General features: G+C 36.9%; 1 long non-coding RNA gene across 1 annotated transcript in view; it reads right to left on the reverse strand.

Annotated features, from left to right (window-relative positions):
* Positions 1-6,754: 6,754 nt before the first annotated feature.
* LOC307157469 overlaps positions 6,755-16,209 on the reverse strand; it is a 55,285-nt gene continuing 45,830 nt past the window's right edge. The window contains exon 3 of the long non-coding RNA XR_013820995.1: positions 6,755-6,896. This is a non-coding gene — a long non-coding RNA (uncharacterized lncRNA). The remainder of the gene's footprint in view (positions 6,897-16,209) is intronic.

Consider the following 16,209-nt stretch of genomic DNA (forward strand, 5'->3'; position numbering starts at 1 on the left):
GATACTTGATTTAGCAAGCAATAGTGGCTTTTAAAATGAGGTGGAATCCAGTTGCAAGCATCCGTCAGTAGATGGCGCCGTTGCTCTGAAAGCCTGTCATGAGAGTGTGTGAGGATAATCTCTGTGCTGCTGATGTAATCTAGTGTACACTCGCCAGTGTGAGGAATGTGTGCGTGTCTGTCTTCATGAACTCTCTGTGGATCTGTTAACCCTCTTAACCCACATCTGACACCTCTGACCCGCAGTCGCCAGAGAGACTCCCTGACGTCCACTCGCTCAAATCATGTCTGCTACTAAACATCACACGTGAGATCTCCGCTGCTTCTCTGACAGAGCAAACGGGGAGTTATCCTGATGTTTCCTCTGAGAAAAAGACACCAGTTAGCTCATATTTCAAGTAACTTGAGTTACGCAATCAGATTACATTTTCAAGTAACTAGTAAAGTAACGTCTAAGTTATATATAAATATCTAAGTTACTTTTTTCAAATAAGTAACAGTTACTTTTCACACATTTATTGACTGACAGCTCTCCGGTCCCCATGTTGAGAGAGTGTGTGCGATGAACATGATGGTTATTGTAGTTCTAGACTAAATATGAACGTGCATTTACTCATTTCACTTGCACAATTTTTTTTTTTAATAAAAACAATGAAATGCAGAATTTTACGCAAAACTTTTATAATTAACTATATTAAAATACACAAATATACTTTATGCATTTAATCTCACTTTATTAACCAATGTCTTTGGTGCTGTCCTTCAATTATCTAATTAAACCATACTAATAAGCAAAAATTATTTTAGATTAGATTTAGAAATAAGAGTGTTGAACTCCCTTCTCCTGTATCCTATTGTTCTTTAATCCAGAATAGCAGAAGCTGCAAGGTTTGTTTCTATTGTACATGCGTAAATATGTATTTCCTTCAGCCTGAGGCTTATTCATTTCACTTTTGGTGTGACAGGGCCTTGACATTTGCCAAAAATATAACTTCTTTTGTTGTTATTAAAAAACAAACATGCAAGCCCAGCCCAAGTCAGAAAAAGTAATAAAAAGTTCATAAAAAGTAACTAAGTAACTCAATTAGTTACTTTTTTGGGGAGTAATGCAATATTGTAATGCATTACTTTTAAAAGTAACTTCTCAAACTGTGCTCAGATTTGCAAACAGAAGTCAGAGATCTCAATATGAATGAACTCAAACATTTCTCCTCAGGAGAGACATCAGAGACAAAGCCGTCATGAAGTATCTGTGTGTGTGCCGTCGTATATAATCTCACAGCGTGACACACTGGGCTTGAGCTCACAGTCGCGGCGTGTGCAGAAACACACAGAACTACGCCGGGAAATTTATAGCAATGGAGCCGGAATTCACCCAGAATACACTGGTGTAAACACACTGCAGACACGCCAACACTCACACGGGCCTGGTATGCTGAAACATACCATGGACACACACACACACACACACACACACACACACACACTTTATCTTTCCCCAGTGTCTCCCTCATGGACCGTTCCAGACTCTTTCTGTCTGTCATAGCTCAGAATACTATATATATATATATATATGGTCAGTATGAATACTGTAATACTGTGTAGCAAACAAATCCTGGAAAAACAACAACAATGTAACACGGTTTCCACAAAAATATGAAGCAGCACAACCGTTTCAACATTGGTAATCATCAGAAATGTTTCTTGATCATCAGATCATCATATTAGAATGATTTATGAAGTATCATGTGACACTGAAGACTGAGTAATGATGCTGAAAATACAGCTGTCATCATGGGAATAAATGATATTTTACAATAGTTTTAGGTAACGCTAATAACCCTGTTTGACAGTCAGGATGCTCCACATGTAGGAGGCTCACTAGGGTTCGGAACAATCCGTGGGTGTGTCGTTCTGTTGAGCTTCTGAAGTGCCAGTGTGTGTGTGTGTGTGTGTGTGTGTGTGTCTGTGTGTGTTTGTGTGCTTTCATGTGTGTGTGTGTGTGTGTGTGTGTGTGTGTGTCTGTGTGTGTTTGTGTGCTTTCATGTGTGTGTGTGTGTGTGTGTGTGTGTGTGTGTTTGCATGTGTGTGTGTGTGTGTGTGTCCTGGTAAACCCTACACAAAATGTCCCCACAAAGATGGCCATATCCGAAATCCTTGTCCTTGCGGGGGCATTTTTTGGTCCCCATGAGGAAAACAACTCATAAATCACACTTTTTTTTTTGAAAATGTAAAAATGCAGAAAGTTCAGTGTGATGGATAGGTTTAGGGGTTGGGTTGGTGTGTGTGTGTGTGTGATGGGTAGGTTTAGGGGTAGGGTAAGTGTGTGAGGAAAAAATATACAGTTTGCACAGTATTAAAACCATTACGCCTATGGAGAGTCCCCACAAAGATAGTGAACCAGACGTGTGTGTGTGTGTGTGTGTGTGTGTGTGTATTGCAGGACTGCTTGTATTTAGGACTCCTCTACGGCTTAACGATCTTCTACATTTCAAAGGCTTGTTTAGAAATCTGATCTGTGCATACCTTTACACACACACACTAGCTGTTTTTAAATCACTCCTTCAGTGTGGCAGAGTAAACAAACATTAGTTTGGCCTGTGTTACAGAGTACACACACACACACACACACACACACACACACACACACACACACACACACACACACACACACAGCAGCAGCAGCAGACACACACTGTCATCTGTCTTACAACACAGACCATCCATCACAGCAGCGGAGTCGACATGTCTGACACACACACTCTCACTTTTCACACCACTAAACACACGCACACACACACACACACACACACACACACCTGAAGCAGCCAGGAGAAAACGCATCGATTCGATGCGCTGGATGATGATGTCATTGCGAGAGCAGCTTGGAGTCGCACACTAATATCTGTGACGCTCTGTGTGTGTGTGTGTGTGTGTGTGTGTGTGTGTGCGAGTGTGTGTTAAAGCATCCTGCAGTGTTTGAATGGTTCCTCAAATCATGTGTGTTGTTAAGGAGAGTTTGTGATGTTACTTTACTAACTGGACCAGAAAACAGGTGAGAAAGTCCCACTGAAGGAAGAAAACACAGAGAACACATAACCCCTAGCAACCATGCAGAAACGCCCTGGCAACCAGCAACAACAACAACATTCTAATGTCCTTTGAACTGGCAAACGCCACTCAGACAATCAAGACTCGAATGTGATTGGCTGATACAAAGCAGGAAGTGACATCCTTAATAATCATCAGAGAGAGAGAGAGAGAGAGAGAGAGAGAGAGAGAGAGAGAGAGAGAGAGAGAGAGAGAGAGAGAGAGAGAGAGAGTAAAAGACATTAAATGTTCATAATTGATAATTGGTGATATTGGATGAACCTTCTTCGATAATGCTAATAATAAAACTATATTAATCTATTGCTTGATTGCTGATTTTTTTGCTTAATTTTTTATTTGATTTGTTAATATTACTTATTCATTTTCTTTCTGTTATTATTTTACTTTGTTTTTCCTATTTTTATTTTCCTATTTTCACATTAAAGTTTTGATACAAGTCAATGTAATTTCAATTTTCTTATTTCATTTAGTTTATTTTACTTTACACGATATATGCTGTTCCTTTTATTTGTTAATGTTGCTTATTTGTGCTTTTAATTTATTTTTCTCACTTTATTTTTTTATTTTATTATTCATAATTTTATTTGTTAATACATCTACAACATTTCCACTACTGTTATTTTATTATAAATGTATTTATATTTTATTTATACATTTATTTATAATATTTTAATCATAAACTTATTCTTATCTTCATGTTGAATTTTTAATAAAAATCTCATTTTAATTTTAATAAATGAATGCTAATAGAATAGAATAAATTTCTAATTCAATTTTATTTTACTGCTTTACTTATTAAATTTTTTGTTGATTTGTGCTTTTATTTTACTTTTCTCAATTTACTTTTTATTAGATCATGCATCATTTTTTTATTTGTTAATAAATCCACAACTACATTTGCACTACTGCTATTATTTTACTTATTTGAATTGCTTCATGTTCCATTTTTAATAAAAATCTCATTTTCATTTTTAATGAATTTTTTAATTCATGTAATTTAATTCTTTTCTAATTAAGTTTATTTTATTTTCTATCTTTAATCTATGTTAATATTGCTTGTTCACTATAGTTTTACTCTTCAGTTTCCCTGCAGGTATTATATTGTATGTAATTATCAAACACAGCCGCGCTAAAATTGCTTTGGCGATACAAAATGTACAGTTTTCGGCGTGCCAATGAAGCGCAATGAATTTAGCTGACTGGAAAAGCAAACTATTGTGCTATTATTATTGACCCATGTTGGTGAAGGTAACGCCTGTGTTTTGGCAGTGTATAGTTAAAGCCAGTGTCTGCAGAGCTGAATTTCACAGCTCATTACACTGGCTCCAGTTGGGTCCCAGCAGCAGGTAGACCTCAGTGTCTCTCTGCAGGCTTTTGTGGCCTGTCTGTCTGCCCTGCTGTCTGCCTGTATGTGTCATATCTGCAGGATTACGTGCTGCACAATAGCACTGCATCTCCGCTCTGAAGAGACAGTGGATGTTTACATTCATTCTGAGGAACTAACGAGCACCGAAGAGAAAGAGAGGGAAGTCCCGTCTGCTGACCGTCTTAAAGGGATAGTCCACTCAAAAATCATTTACTCACCCTCATGTCGTCCCGAGCCTGTACGACTTCCTGTGAAACACAAAAAGGAGATGTTTCATGGGAATGGGCAAGGTGTTTTTTTTTTTTTTTTTACGCAATAAATGGGTACTGGGGCTGTCGAGCTCCAAAAAGAAGAAAAAAACACCACGAAGGGTTAAAATTTGGGTTATTAAAGGGTTAAAATCAGGGATATTATCATTAATTAACATTAAACTATTGAAAACAGTATTGTTAGTAGAAATAAAGCTGAAATAAAATCAAATAAAAAGCAATAAAAAGAAAAAAAAAAACACCAAAAAGGGTTAAAATCAGGGATGTTAAAGGGTTAAAATCAGGGTTATTGTCGTTAACTAACATTACACTATTAAAAGCATTATTGTTAATTGAAATACAGCTGAAATGAAATAAAAAGCTCCAAAAAGTTTAAAAAAAGGGTTAAAATCTGGGTATTAAAGGGTTAAAATCAAATATATTATTTTTAGCTAACATAAAACTATTAAAAGCATTATTGTTAATTGAAATAAAGCTGAAATAAAATAAAAAGCTCCAAAAAGTAAAAAAAAAAAAAAAAAAGGGTTAAAATCTGGTATTAAAGGGTTAAAATCAAATATATTATTTTTAGCTAACATAAAACTATTAAAACATTATTGTTCATTTAAATAAAGTTGAAATAAAATAAAATGAAAAGCTCCAAAAAGATTTAAAAAACACCAAAAAGGGTTAAAATCACCTTGATTTTAACTCTTTTTGGTGTTTTTTAAATCTTTATTATCGTTAACTAACATTAAACTATTAAAAGCATTATTGTAAATTGAAATACAGCTGAAATAAAATAAAAAGCCCCAAAAAGAAGAAATAAAAACACCAAAAAAGGGTTCAAATTAGGGTTTAAAAACATTATTGTTAATTGAAATAAATACAATAAAAATAAAATATTAGATGAAAAACTGTTACCAAAAACAAAAACTTGAACAATTTAAACTTAAATGAAAATTACAAAAGTTGCTTTGGCAACTATCTGAAATTATTTCATTTTGAAGCACTGAAATCACAAATGGGAAATAAATTATTATAAAACTAAATTTGAAAAAAATATTACTATTAAAAAAATATAAATAAAAATGACAAAAGCACATAACAAAATGACTAAAAATGTAACAGAAATTTAAAAATAAAAGCTAATTGAAAATATGAATAAAAACTACAATAGTACATAAATAATACTCAAATAAAACTGATTAAAGCATCACAAAAATAGTCCATATGACGTGTACTGTAAGACTTTACAAGCCATACGAAGTGATATAAATCACTAAAAATGTTGTCAGTAGCTAACCAATCTCATTCGATGCAAATATGGCGAAGACAGAAAGCAAGTTTTTCATTAAATAATGGTTTAAAATTCAATACATTCTTTGCATGACACTAATGCATGTAAAAGACGTGTAATATAGTGCATGAGAAGTATGCAGTTCTGTTACAGTGTTTGACGGCTTCAGTCTCATGCCCTTACATTTCATGCGAAATAGCATTTATAATGTTAATAATAAGTTGAAAACTTAACTTAAGTTCATTCGAGTTTGAAATGACATGATAATGAGTTGTTTTTATGTGACTATTCCTTTAAGAGACAGAAGAGCCTATGTACAAGTGTGTGTGTGTGCGTGTGTGTGTGTGTCAGGAGACTGTTGATTATCAGGAAGGTCTTTTGGCTCCAGTACTTCAGAAGAAAGAAGAAAAGGTAATACAAACAGAGATGGGGGAAGTGTGTGTGTGTGTGTGTGTGTTTCTTGTTGTTAATTTGCTCCATGCCGATCAGTCAAACAGGAACCCCAACCGAGCAAATCTCGTTTTCATGACTGTCAGCAAGAGCTCAAGCAGAGACGTGGAGATGCAGAGAAACCCAGAGAGAGAAGAGAGGCGCCAAATAGTAATTAAAGCCGTGTAGATTAAGTTTACAGAAGTGTGATGCTTTAACTCGCTTTATTACCCCCCACAGGGCTGTAAAAAGCCTTCCCCGTGTGTGTGTGTGAAAGCCAACATTGACCGTCTCACTTCTGCATCTGTTTTTAAGGCCGGCTCACACCTCAGGTATTGGGTCCGAGAACGACCCCTCACACCTCTCCGATAATTGGACGGGTCTCGTCTTTTTCCCCGCGTGCTTTGACTACCGTCGCCCGTGATGTTCTGTCGCTTCTCCTGCTGATATAACACACACACACACACACACACACACACACACACACGAAAGCTTCATTTTATCTGTCGGCAGAAATACACAACAAACTGGCAAACACTATTTATCTACCAATGCTACATTTTTCTAAATGTCATAATCATTTGTTAGCAAACAAGCATCCATCACTTCAATTGAGACTTCAAATGTCTCCGCCTTAAATTATGACATTGTTTAAATTAATATTTTTAGCTAACTGTGATTTGTATATATCTGAAATGCATAACTTAGACAGTCACCTCTGATAACATCAATCTAAACTGTAATGTGGACTCGTGCATTTTCTGTTAAGCTGCTTTGAAACGATGTGTATTGTGAAAAGCGCTGAGCAAATAAGTGTGAACTGAATTGAATATTAGATGTCTAACTAGACATCATGACTGAATTAATGCAGTGAATGTTTTTACCCCAAAATATAATACATTTAAGAAGCCTATTTTAGGGCCTTTATTGGTTGATTGAATGATTGACATTTTGTCCAATTAAGCCATTTCAGTGGCAAACTCTCGTAATTCATCAACACACTCGTTTGTTTTAACGTTTCTCATTTTGATTCTCATCACTATAGTAAAATCGTTTTACTTCCTTGTCATGCAAATTACAATTTCTTTCTTTTGATTTTGAGTGGTTTTGATATACGTCACTGGAGAATCATTATAATCTCTAGAAAACCATCTGATCTAGTGATGGTGCTCTTTGGTGATTTTTTTGTTGTTGAATTTTTTACTTCATTGGAATGGTACGAAACGTGGTAAAAGTTTTGGCACTTGTTATGTGAACACACACACAAAAAAAAAAAAATCTAAAAAATGAGCGCATTGGAAATGAATGGGAGACGATTTTTATCTAGTGGAAACTTTTGGTACTGCAGCCAAACAAGATCTGACTAAAAGCTCTTTTTTTGAGATATCAGGCTAAAGTTTTGAACACAAATTTAAGGCTTTGATTTTCTTGCAGTTTTATAGTAAAATGTGATTTTGAAAATATATATTTCAAATACAACTTGAAAATTTCATAACAATACACGTAAAAGTCTGTGCTCTAAAACATTCGATATTTATGACAGTTTAAGTTGTAAATGTAATTTTCAGGTCTATGCTCACAAAGTGAATAAATTGATTATAAATACAGCGTAAATATAATTTAGCATAAAAAATCCCCTAAAAATACAAAATCTTAAATAATAAAACATTATCAAACTAAAACATATAGAACATTCATTTCACTGACAAAAAACAACAACAAAACAATTCGGTCATTTAGAGCACCAGAGGGTTAAAGAACCCAGAAAGCAAAACACTGATCTGAAGAACCTATACTGAACCATGGAGAACTTTATTAATATTAAGCTGCCAGAAGAAATGCTCAAAACCTGAAGATAAGTCAACAAACTGGTGGGACGTGAACAGGTTTTTCCTCCATCAGCTGCTGTCTCTAATGAGGGCGTATCCCGGTTATCGGGGTGAAAATGAGAAAATGTCCCTGTGAAGACCCTTCTGCCCCCCCGTCTCAGTGTGGACTGCTCAAACACAGCAAAACGGTGAGACTAACGCAGTCACAGGGGCAGAGACACACCCTGTTTAATTGGATAGATGTTAAATTAATTTTCTCCAACAGAGAATACATTTAGAATATACACAGCTTCCACCAGAATTCCACAATTACTATAGTTACTACTGTAAAGCCCTTTTCTTTTTGGAACTTTCAGTGTGAACACATTATTCACACTATTAGTACTACAGAATTAGTACATAGAATAGTGCATAAGTACATGCCCCTAATGTGATTGTGTTTTATTTCTTTATCGATAACAGATGACACACTATTTTAATACTAATAACTGCATGGAAAGTATGGGAACCATGGTCATGCTCTTGTAAGGGGCCCTGAAAAAACTCCACATCTAATCAGATCAGAGGGACTGTTACACATTTACAGGGCTGCTCACACACACGCACACACACACAAACACACAAACACACACACACACACACACACACACACACACACACACACACACACACACACACAATTACAATTTGATAAGAGACACTAGATGGCACAGAAATCCAGATGTAGTGAATAGTGTGTGTGTGTGTGTGTGTGTGTGTGTGTGTGTGTGTGTGGCGGGGGGGGGGGGGGGGGGGGGGGCTGGTAAATCCTATGTTATGGGGACAAAACGTCCCCAAAAAGATGGCAATATTTGAGAAGATATTGGAGAATTTTTTTTAAAAACAGATTTTAAATCAAATACTAAATGAAAAATGCAGAAAGTTTTGTGTGATGGGCAGGTTTAGGGGTAGAGTTAGTGTAATGGGAGAAAATATACAGTTTGTACAGTATAAAAATCATTATGTCTATAGAAAGTCCCCATAAAACATAACACATCATGTATGTGTGTGAGTGTGTGTTACGGGGGGATGGAGTGATGGACAGCTCACACGCCAGCCATTATAGTGAGGTGCTGCCAGCACCATCACCATGGCAACAGGCCAGGGGCCCGACAGAACAAAGAAGCAGGATCCCAGTGTGTGTGTGAAAGACTAACGGCCTCCAGCGCTCATATTTACATGTGACGCTGAAGGGTTAATTGCTGTGAATTCCTGGGCTGCGTGTGAACTCTGCACGAGTCTGTCGTCTTTGATTTTACATCGCAAACGCTTCCAGAGTTACAGATGTTCAGTGTATGAACGCATCTATTTAGATGATTTGATATCTATTAAATATCTCAATCCACTTGAGCTGCTTCTCAGATGTTTATCTGGCTAAAAAAGAGTTTCAGAAGAGATCTCAACGACGTCTGAAACAGCGCTCAGAATTTGCCAAGACGTCAGAGATCTTAATATGAACAAAACAAATGATTTGAGCTGCTCCATGCTCATTTTACAGCTCTATAATCTTACTGGATGACAACTAGAGAATCATTGGAGTCGACGCTACTGTTTAAAGGTTTTGGGTCAGTAAGATGTCTCTCTTTTTTTTCTTTTTTTAAGAAATCAACACTTTCATTCAGCAAGAATTAAGGGTGGGTGATATGACCAAAATCTTATATCATGATATGAATAATTTTATTTCATGATAACGATATATATCACAATACAGTTATTTTTGCTTTAATTCAAGTTTTTATGATATAAAAATTAAATTGAAATTTCATAAATCTCATCACCAATTTCACAATCACTCAAAAAACTAATACTTATGGAAGCTTGTTTCCCCCACAGAATAAAAAATAAAAAAGCTAATTGAGACTTTTAATCTCAGAATTGTGTGATATAAAGTCGCAATTGTGAGATCTAATCTCGCAATTGTGAGAAATAAACTTGCAATTCTGACTGTTTTTCTCAGAATTGCATGTTTATATCTCGCAATTCTGACTTTATAACAGGCAGTTGGGAGATTCAGAATTCAGAAGTCAGAATTGCGAGATATAAACTCGCAATTGTGGGAAAAAAAGTCAGAATTGCAAGTTTATTTCATGGAATTTTGAGTTTATATCTCACAATTCTGACTTAAATTGAACATAAATACTAGCCAAACTAACTTAAGTAAAAAAATAAATAAATTACATGCACTAGAAATAAAAACCTACAATAGAACAAAGCAGGTTTATTAGGCTGCTGTCACTTTAAGAGCGAATGCACTGATCTAATATACTGATACACATTTGCTTTCCTTCTCAACCATTGACGTTCACTTAAGACATAAATGACTATGAGGATACTCACTCAAAGACGGGCATTTAACTTCAAGCTCAGTAAGGCGCTAAAAAAGAACTCCAGGCACTAAGTTCAGTACTCGCGCTGTATGAGCAGCAGCTTTATGTGTGCGCGTTTTGTGTTTGTGCGCTGAAACACAGTCTCTCAGACAGTGTGGGCCGGGCATATACAGAATTGAGTCCTCTTTCGCTGCTTATTGCACTTGAAATCACTTGTTTTTAAACCACAAGGCTTAAAAACACATTCAACGATAAGCTTTTGAGACGGAACAGAACGGCAACGTCACGTGAGTGTAACCGCGATACAGACGATAGTCCAAAATCTCTACCAGTTAACAAATTTCGACCGGTTAATCGTGTCTACCAGTGTATCGCTCACCCCAAGAATGCATTAAATGAATCAAATGTGACAGTAAAGACATTTATAATGTCACACTCACAAACTATTTCTATTTTAATTAAATGCTGTTCTTTTGAACTTTCTATTCATCAAAGAATCCTGAAAAGCAAAACTTATCACGGTTTCCACAAAAAATATGAAAATATAACTTTTCATAAATGTTTCTTGAGCATCAAATAATCATATTAGAATGATTTCTGAAGGATCATGTGACACAGGAATGAATTACAGGTTACACTTTATTTTAAGGTGTCATTGCTACAGTGTAATTATGCATTTAAGTACTGAGTAATAATAGTACTAATGTAATAACTACATGTACTTGCTATAGGGTTAGGGTAGGATTTGGTTGAGGGTTAGTTGCATGTACTTATGCATAATTTACTGTTATTACTATGTAAAAAAGGAAACTGTAAAATAAAGTGTTACCAAATTACATTTTAACATATTTTTAAACAAATAAACGCAGCCCAAGGGAGAAGAGACTTATTTACCGACTTCTTTCTTCTACCAACCCCAGACTTTTGAGCGGTTGTGCATTTTAAGACCTGAAGTCTGATCTAGTTAACAATCAATCTGTTTGGGACTGAACCTCAAGACATTTGCAGTACCAGCCCAGTTTCTTAGTTAACCGCGTACCTGCGTTTCTGAGCAACATTTGACCTTCCAACATCAAAGAAACATTGGCCTTGCATTCAAAGTAGCAAGAATATCTCCACTCCTAGATTCCCCACTATCCATCAAACACCACAAGCAGTGATTTATGAAAAGAATTTGAACAGGAAAACATCTCTGGCTCAGCATCAACAATGAACGTTTCAGAAGACACCAATTAACTTAGCAGTGGGAGAAGCCCAGCACACATCTTCTGCTAAACAGGGTTCAGGGTTGCAAAAGTGCACAAACAGTATGATTTAAGCGAAAAATAGCATGAATCAGACTCTTTATCCAACGCGGGGTGGAAAAAGCACCTGCGACTAAGAGCGGGGTTTATATACAAAGAGCGTTAAGAGCAGGCCAGCTGTAGTCTTGGAGGATAAGGTGAAAATATAAGGCCACTGACAGACGTATGTTAGCAAGTGAGCTAGCTAGCAGCGATGACAAGAGAGATAGCAGAGACTACAGGGTTCATTTCTACAATGCACTTTCTAAGCAGCCGTCGTAAAACAATACAAAAAAACCATTGCGAAATATAAGGTTTTATGGAGTTTTCATGAAGCAAGAAGTTAAAAACAGACGAAGCGACGTGCTGACAAGCGGCTAGAGTTAAACGCGAGAGCGCACGAGAGATATGAAGGGAAAATGCTTCAACATGGTCAAACTGGGTCAGAGATGAACCTTGTCTCCGCCAATTGGCCACCTTTGAAGCCGCGATCGGTCTTCGGGGCGAAATAAATTATTTATAAGTTTATAACAATGACATGTCATGAAGTTTCAATTTCACTACAATGAATCCATACCCGCGGAGTATAAAGCAACACCACATGGACGAGAGGGGATCACGACACAAGCGGATCCGCCCACCCAATCCGCCGCTCCCCAGACGTACAAAAGACAGGGAAAAACAGACGTATAGACGCCTTTCATCCTCACAACGAGAATCATATGTCTCCCGTGGCCTGCTCCAGACATTCGGTCTTCACTATAGGTGACGCCTTCGGGCCGAAACGGGAATCTGAAACAAGGAACAAATCGTATGGAGATAAGAGTCTTCTGGAGGGAAAGCAGAGGCCTAATGGCTTTCGCTTCTACAAGCACAAAGCTTACAGAAGAGGAGAGTCCATCAACTTGAAACCCAGGCGCAAATCTCCAAACCCATCTGTAAAGCAGTGCATGAATGTACAGCAGTGATTCCCAACTGGTGGATGATTACAAACCCAAAAAATGAGTTGCAGGTCTCTTAGGATCCTGAAATAATATAATATAGTTAACTACATTATCGCACCGCTCCAAATTATGCAACTTTGTCCGCACACATGCAGTACGTAAAGCCATATATTATAGCAAAACTCAACCGAGTTAATGTAAACTATCTCGCAGAGCTTTATAAATGAAGTTGGTTATATAGTACATCCAACTTTGCATTGACACCATTATATGAGATCTGAACTGAGCTGGACGATGACATCAATGTTTTCTCCAGAGCGGCTATACATATAAATGAACTAAATGAATAACTTTTTTACAACAAAAATGAACCATCACTGAACTTTTCTTCTAAACAAACTTTGTTGCATTATTTTCCTGTTATCACTGTAAAGCTGCTTTGAAACAATCTGTATTGTAAAAAGCACTATATAAATAAACGTTACTTGATTTGATAAAGCGATACTATATTGCAAATCTTGGCTCTTTGATTATGGCACTGCTCTTTATATAAAGTTCGATATATTATTACATCCAGCTTTACCTGCATACATATTGTAGCCTATACACACATAAAGCAATACTACATCGCACAGCTCTATATATATAGTTGGATATATAATACATCCAACTTTATCCGCATATACACTCATGTAAAGCGATGCCATATATCAAATCATGGCTCTTTGATTATATCGTTGCAATATGTAAACAATATAGGCCTATGTAACTATAGCTCTTCTGCTAAATAATGCACAAAGATATTAAGATATAAACATCAACATCATGATTTTCTGTAAGCTGCTTTGAAAAAAAATGTGCATTGCGAAAGGCACTATACAAATACATTTTATTTGACTTGATATCAAAAACAATGCAAAATACAAGTAATATGATATATAATAATCAAATGTACAATATACAATCTGGGTCCTGCAGCATCTTCTAAACAAAATGCCACTTCAGTGGAAGACGACTTCTGCACTTCAAAACAAGCCTCTCAGTTTAACTGGAAAGATTAACTGCAGTTGTGATTGTGCATTCGTCTGTGGCATTACCTCATCAACGGCGTTCTGCTTCCAAAAATACTGCATTTAAATTTAATACGCGTATTTACAGCATGCATTCTGCTGAGGAATATGAAGAGAAATAAAAGCCAGTGAGTTCACAGGCCCCGTCTCTCTATGATACCGCTGCATTACTTCATGGAAATGCTTCAATACCGGCGGGTCTGAAGAGAGACTTGGCTCGCGTCTGATTTCTCATTATCGTAGACTAATGTTCTTGCTCGGTGCGTATAAATCAACACGGCCGAGCCGCTTTCATGTGCACAGCGGGAAGTTATCGTGCACATCAACCGGGTCTTTGAACTCTACATGTATGTTCTATATGTCTGTGGGTGTGGGTGAGATCGGACACAGGGTTTGTATTTATTGATCGGTCACAGGGCTTATGAGAGGATCAGAGACGGCGTGCATCGGTGAGAAAGCGACAGTGATGTCAGGGACACCTACTGAGCAATCTTGCTGTCTACTGACTGCATAACCATCGTGCAATCTCATAAGTGGCTGATTTGGAAAGCTTTACGTAGACAATAGCTCAACACAACACAGGCGAAGTGAACAGGAAACTAAACTGATTCCAATACAGTCTTGCGTAAGCTAAAACAAGTAGCACACATAAGAATTCAGTCAAAGCAGTCTTAAAAAGCAGCACAATGCCAAATGCTCATCATTTGGAGCAGGTTTCATGTTGCTTAGAAAGTCGCTTACCACACAAAACATGAATAATCCAGGACTGCGTCTCAATACACACATCATACCAGAAGCAGAGGAGCTGTAAGGGCCGTTTACACAGAACACGTTTTTCCATTCCACTGCACTATTTTCCATTGTTTTTCAATGTGAACACATACCATGCGGATGTCTTTAACTTTTGGGCTTGAGTCTTTTGCAGCGTCTCGCGCATTACATTCTTAAAATGCGACTCTCAAGTTAAAATACGTTTTGAAAAAAAGTCTCTCTAGACCTTGCACTTCTTTTTCGTCCAATGACCAGCGTCTTGCAGTTTTAACAATAATATTATGTTCAGATGTTGTGGGTGGTTGCCAGGGCGTTGCTATCTGGTTGAGAACCAAACATCTGTCCTAAACTTGTACAAAATGTCATGCAAGATATGAGCGAATTGCATCAAAATCTCTTCACACGCTAACAGCTTGTAAAAGTACAGAAACAAATCAGAAATTCATGAGACCGAATTTTGAGTGTGAAAGAAGAAATCAGACTAATAGAGACCAACACAGCTCCTGTGTGATATATTTCATTTGATATATGGCATGACAGTTCATTGCTATGTTCAAAACACAAGCTTTATCATTTGTTATCACAGCTCAGAGGAGTGTCCACCGGCTCAGTTAATGTGCATTTTTCTCATTATCGTCTCCTGTCCTTGAAACTTCAAAGTATACAGCACTAATGAGACTTCTATCCTAAAAACAGCCCAGTTATTCTGCCAAGAATAAGGAAATGCACTGGTTTGATTCACAGTTATCAGTGTTGGATTTTTTTCAGTCATTATATTTATGGTCTGAGAACAGAAATGAGATCAAAAGCCTTTTGGATCAAGCCATTACCAATGGTGATGTAAATTAAGCCCATCAAGTCCATTAAAGGGTTAGTTCACCCAAAAAATTAACATTCATCATCATTAATTACTGACCCTCATGTTGTTCCAAACCCATAAGACTTTCGTCTTTTTGATCGTCTTTCTGAGAGCTTTCTATTCCTCCATTGACAGCTACACAACTGACTCTTCAAAAAGTTTATAAAGATATAGTAAAACTACACTACACTATTACTCTCGTTTTACGCATCACGTTTGAGCTTCAGCAAGAACCAATGAGGTTCATTCTCGTGTTACGCATCACGTTTGAGCTTCAGCAAGAACCAATGAGGTTCATTCTCGTGTTACGCATCACGTTTGAGCTTCAGCAAGAACCAATGAGGTTCATTCTCGTGTTACGCATCACGTTTGAGCTTCAGCAAGAACCAATGAGGTTCATTCTCGTGTTACGCATCACGTTTGAGCTTCAGCAAGAACCAATGAGGTTCATTCTCGTGTTACACAGTACATTTGAGCTTCAGCAAGAAGTTTATTCTCACACGTCAAGACGGTTCTGTTGAGGTTCTGTTTATGCTCGCTGATCAATGTTTAAATGTGAATAAAATCCTAAATTCAATCTGTTTATCATATAAAGCGATCAAATCTCTTCAGAAAAATTGGACTGAACCGCTCA

This window comes from Squalius cephalus, assembly GCF_949319135.1.
Source record: "Squalius cephalus genome assembly, chromosome: 1".
NCBI classification, from domain to species: domain Eukaryota; kingdom Metazoa; phylum Chordata; class Actinopteri; order Cypriniformes; family Leuciscidae; genus Squalius; species Squalius cephalus.